At 46.1% G+C, this 6,000-nt stretch overlaps 1 long non-coding RNA gene across 2 annotated transcripts in view; it reads left to right on the forward strand.

The window, feature by feature from the left end:
- The window catches only part of LOC142658846 (uncharacterized), a 77,884-nt gene extending 75,133 nt beyond the window's left edge, over positions 1–2,751 (forward strand). For both annotated transcript variants that reach the window (XR_012850203.1, XR_012850204.1), the window contains one exon: positions 2,615–2,751. This is a non-coding gene — a long non-coding RNA (uncharacterized LOC142658846). The remainder of the gene's footprint in view (positions 1–2,614) is intronic.
- The last annotated feature ends 3,249 nt before the right edge of the window (positions 2,752–6,000 follow it).

A 6,000-nucleotide genomic window follows, 5' to 3' on the forward strand; every position in this document is an offset into this window, starting at 1 on the left:
GTGGTCCCAGCTGCCTTGAGATCATTAACAAGTTCCCCCCGTGTAGTTTTCGGCTGAGCTCTCACCTTCCTCAGGATCAAGGATACCCCATGAGGTGAGATTTTGCATGGAGCCCCAGTTCGATGTCGATCGACAGTCATTTTGTATGTCTTCCATTTTCTTACTATTGCACCAACAGTTGTCTCCTTCTCACCCAGCGTCTTACTTATGGTTTTGTAGCCCATTCCAGCCTTGTGCAGGTCTATGATCTTGTCCCTGACATCCTTAGAAAGCTCTTTAGTCTTGCCCATGTTGTAGAGGTTAGAGTCAGACTGATTAATTGAGTCTGTGGCCAGGAGTCTTTTATACAGGTGACCATGTAAGACAGCTGTCTTTAATGCGTGTAACTGGTCTGGAGGAGGCTGAACTCTTAATGGTTGGTAGGGGATCAAATACTTATTTCTCTGTGCACAATGCACATAAATATATATAATTTTGACTATGTGATTTTCTTTTTTTTTTTTTCATATAATCTATCTCTCAATGGTAAAATTAACCTAGCCTAAAAATTCTAGACTGTTCATGTCTTCGACAGTGGGCAAACTTCCAAAATCAGCAAGGGATCAAATACTTATTTCCCTCACTGTATATATACACACGCACACACACACTATATATATATATATATATATATATATATATATATATATATATACACTATATACACACAAACAAACTATATATATATATATATATATATATATATATATATACATACACACATTGTACACATATAAAGTACACATTGTAAATACACATGCACTTACTTTTTATGTAGGATATTTGTGAAGGGAGTTCAGCAGGTTGATGGGGTGAGATTCTTCACTCCAGACCTTCTCCTGCTCACAGCCCGACACAGTGCCGCCGACAGTCTCCCCTCCCCCTCCCGCAAGTCCCGACTGGTAACAGCGGCAGGAGCGGAGGTTGTGTGAAGAGTAGGGAAGGGGGGCTGGACGGGCAGATTTTAAATGGAAGGTGTCATGAAATGTATTTATTTTTTATCATATTGATTTTAGTATGATATTAAAATAAATGTTATTTATTTGTGTTCTTGTGTTCTACTTTTTACTTTTTTCTTATTTTTACTTCTCTATGGGGGCTGCCATTTTTATTTTCATCTCTGTATGTGTCGATTAACGACACATACAAAGATGGAATATGGCACATACAACCCCATAGAGAATGCAAACGGGAGCCGTTCCATTCACTGCAGCGTACACCGTCTGTGTGGGAACGGCGCATGCGCCGCTCCCACACAGACCAAAACGAAGCTCGCTCGCAGAGCGAAATCCGGCACCATTTTCATGTGGACCAGAAGCCCCTGCCGGACAGTAAGATGACGACTTCCGGCCGCGGCTTCCGGCCATATGTATAAGGAAGCGAAGGCGCAAGGTATAGGAGCGGAGGCGGTGGCAGGAGCAGGTAAGTTATGTTTGTGTATGTGATGTGTGTATTATGTTTGTGTTACACTGTCTGATTACCACTGTATCTAATCCTCCTACACTGTGCAGCCGCTCAGAAAATGGCACAAAGTGTAGGAGGTTTGAAGATTCAAACCCCTCCTTCTCCTGGCACTAGCCAGAATAAGGGAGGGGGGATTGTGTGAGGACACTAGAGAGAGTGTGTCTACCCCAAATTTGCAGCATAAAGCAATGAGGTTGCTTTACCACATTGACCATGCTGCAATTTTGGGATCTGCTCCCTCTAGTGGCCAGCACATGGAAATGTTATAAATTAGAATCTAAAACAAATTTAAAACAATGTGTAATCACTCAAATAATAATTGTTTAACTAAAAAAAAAATTCTAGCGACACATTCCCTTTAAAGTAGCACAGGGAGTTTTAGTAATAGCAGCACAGACCGCGGCTGCTATTACAGTCGGACAGCAGTTCTTAGCTGCTGTGCCGCCCCCTTAGAAATGCTGTACCCTGCCGCCTGAGACACTGATCGTTTGGGTGGCCAGCAGGCGGCCCACTGTTCACCGGTCCATCTGGCATTTGCCAGAACTGCCGTATGGCCAGTTTGGCCCTGTTTGTCAGCCCAGAGGTGTGTGCACTTGTGTTACCTACTAGCTAGCTGCTACTTACAGACTGGCTGGAGGAGCACGAGGACAACAGTCAGGGGTGAGGTGGGAGTCTAGTTGAGCAGCCAGTATATTACTATCCAGCTCCCTCTAAACTCTACCTAATTACCCTGCCACACTCTCTACTCCATGGCTGCCACCCGCCCCTGCACCCAGTATGAGTTACTCTTACATCGCTGGTCTCTTATTTGGGGTAGTTGCACCCCTTACAGCTTCGCCACCAATGCCCATAGCCTTCACCCTCTTCTAGACTCTACAGCTTCTTTACTTTTTATACATTACATTTATATGTCATTGTGTACCAATATATGGTGTCAAATACTCTGAGTTATGTGAATGAGGCCTTAGGATATATTTTTCTTGAGACCTCCTGAATTTATTAAAAGTGGATCTAAAAGAAAGAAGACGTACAAAAGAAAAAATAAAGCAGGATTTAAATGTAAAATATTACTAAAGGTCGTTCATTACTAATAACTCTTTTATTTTTACAGAGAAAGGAATAGAAGAAAATTACCTAGTAGGGGAGAAAGTAGTAAAGCAGAAGAATAAGAGCATCATCGGAGGAGGAAAGAGACAGAAGAAGCCCGAGATGTAGACGAGGAAAGAATGAGAGATAGGACTGGAACAAAAGATATAAGGCTGGGTTCACACGACCTATTTTCAGACGTAAATGAGGCGTATTATGCCTCGTTTTACGTCTGAAAATAGGGCTACAATACGTCGGCAAACATCTGCCATTCATTTGAATGGGTTTGCCGACGTACTGTGCAGACAACCTGTCATTTACGCGTCGTCGTTTGACAGCTGTCAAACGACGACGCGTAAAAATACAGCCTCGTCAAAAGAAGTGCAGGGCACTTATATACATTATATGCAGGACACTTATATACATTATATGCAGGACACTTATATACATTATATGCAGGACACTTATATACATTATATGCAGGACACTTATATACATTATATGCAGGGCACTTCTTTCAGACGTAATTTGAGCCGTTCTTCATTGAACTCAATGAAGCACAGCTCAAAATTTACGGCTGTCAGAGAAGCCTCGCAAAATGCGAGGAGGAGCATTTACGTCTGAAACGAGGCAGCTGTTTTCTCCTGAAAACAGTCTGTCATTTCAGCCGTAAAAGCCTCTCATCGTGTGCACATACCCTTAGTCTCTAGTCACACGACAGGGTCCGAGTGTCGGCCGATAAAACCGACCGTTTTGGTCCGTTTTTCTCAGCCGTTTTGCATCCGTTTCTTTTCAGGGCTGTGTTTCCGTTTTTAACGGCTTATTTTGACCCGTTTTGCAAAACGGATGAATTTCAAGTAAATTTTTTTCCAACACACTTCCCCCTGTAGATACTGCAACAGCCCCCCTGTAGATAATACCACACACTGCCCCCTGTAGATAATGCCACACAGCATCCTGTACATACTGCCACTGCCCCCCTGTAGGTAGTGCCACACAGCCCCCTTGTACATAGCACTCCCCCCCCCCCCTTCCTGTAGATAGCGCCACTGTAGGGGACCGCTCCAGGAGATGTCCCCGACTTCACTGCCTATATATGGACAGTGACATCAGGGACTTCTGGAGCGGAATCACCGGCCACAGCGTCTGCCGCTGTGGCCGGGGATACCGCTTCAGGAGTAGGGGCCCGCTCCAGGGGAAGTCCCTGATGTCATGACGTCATCGTGCCGCTACCATCTTTGATTTGCAGGGCAGAATTACTTCCCCCGCCAATCAGCGCCTTTCAACAAATTGAAAGGCGCTGATTGGCAGGACAACTTATTCTGCCCTGCAAATCAGCGCCACTGTAAGGCGCTGAATGGTCGGGCACAGAGCGTACCCGGCCACAGAGCTTATGCATGTAATTGCACCTGCGTTCTATAGACACAGGTACAATTAGTGCAGGAGGGAGTGGCGGCGGGTGGTTTCAGATGCGCCGCCGCCCCCTCAGAGAGGCAGCAGGGCGGACGGTGCGGCTTTATTCCCTCTCAGCCCGCCCCTCCACCCCATTTGCGGCGCTAGCGCGCTGCAATATGTTTTTTTTTAAATGATGTGCGGTTCAGGTGGCCATGGGGCCCCTGGGAGCCGTGGGCGGCCGCCCGAACTGCCCATATGATAATCCGCCACTGATCAGGACCGACGTTTAAATGTCAGGCTAATCGCAGATGAGGTAGGAATACCAAAAACAGCGGTTCATTGAATCATTACTGAAACTCAACATGAGGAAAATTTGTGCAAAACTCATCCCAAAAATCGTATCTGATAAGCAGGAGAATCATCAGTTCTCCTGTTGGACTTTTTTTTGGTTCCCCAAAATCAAAACTCACCTGAAAGGACACCATTTTCGTACTGTTGAAAACGTCCAGTCAGCAACGACGAGGGCTTTGAACAACCTCTCACATGAAGACTTCCAGCACAGCTACAGCGAATGGCAGGGGCGGTAGAATCGTTGTGTTCAGTCCGAGGGAACTTACTCTGAAGGCGATTGAGCCAAATTGTATGTTGTGGTTTTTTTAAATAAAAGGATTTCTTGGGAAATCATCCTTATTACTTCTGGGATGCACCTCGTATACATGGAACTTTATAAAACAGTATGTACTAGGCTTCCTCTAGTGCCAGCTGTGGGCAGGATTTGTAGATCTTTATTTGAAAAACAGGAGGAGATGGAAAGTGGCAAAAAAACAAGATGTTCGCTGTGGGCCATAGATCCAAACAATATCACCGGACTCCTGCATAAACCTGCACGATTGGCTCAGCTGAGTGTGAACGTCATTTTCAGAGGGGGGGGGGGGGATTAGCTACCAGACCTCATCTTGGGGAAACCATTAGCATCAGTCAGGTTGGTTCTCCCAGGCAGGAGCAACATCTTGCCCATCCACATTACATAGTCAAGATCCTGCAGGGACTAAAGCAAAGCCACACTGGTATATTGGAAAGGACCTCACTGTCCTTGAGAGATCCATACATCCGGAAACCACTACTTTCCCCCGTGCCCCATCTCTTAACTGCCGATTAATGGCTGGTCAATTGGGTGATGGTAAGCCCTACAGTTTACCCATCAAGGTTTTCTAGCTTGAACTTCTAGCCGTCTCAACATGCAGCAAGCTGTATGAATGAGGTGGAGCATTTTCCTGTCTTGTTGGATGTACAGATGTTATATAAAGTGTGTCATCACCAACAAGCCTTCAGGGTCCAGAACAAACATGCCTGTACAACCTTAATGTCAGCAGTCGGCAACCGTCACAGACGCACACGTGTTTATACAACAGGATTCATTTCTGCTTCAGTGTATTAGAAGAAAACAGTGAATCACTGGCCGTCATCCTTAATCGATTATCCAAATACTGGAGATCTATGACTGCCCCTTCACGACAAATCTTCATCTGGTTGGATTTACATTCCTGGACATACAATATAACAGACCTGCTGTGTGACTGGCTGTGCTCGACAACACCAGTAGTCACGTAACTTCACACTACAGCCATTAGTCACCGCAATCACGCTCAGGGCCGACTCCAGGTTTATGTGGGCCCTTGGGTGACACAGATAGAAGGCCCCCTTTGCGAGGGAACTCGCGGCGGCAGTAAAACTTCACTTTGTGCCCCCATATAGATGTTAAGCCCCCAGTTTGTACCCCCATAAGTTTAGTGCCCTCTGTAGGTAGTGCCACACAGCCCCCCACCCTGCTTGTTGGCAGCGTCACACAGCCCCTCCCTCCTCATAGGCAGTGTCACACAGCCCCTCCCTCCTCATAGTTAGTGCCACACATACCCCCCCTCCTCATAGGTAGTGCCACACATCTCCCCCCCCCTCCTCGTAGGTTGTGCCACACATCTCCCCCCCCCCTCTTTCCAGGTAGTGCCACACAGCCCC

Source organism: Rhinoderma darwinii, chromosome 8, assembly GCF_050947455.1.
Source record: "Rhinoderma darwinii isolate aRhiDar2 chromosome 8, aRhiDar2.hap1, whole genome shotgun sequence".
In the NCBI taxonomy this organism is placed as follows: Eukaryota; Metazoa; Chordata; class Amphibia; order Anura; family Rhinodermatidae; genus Rhinoderma; species Rhinoderma darwinii.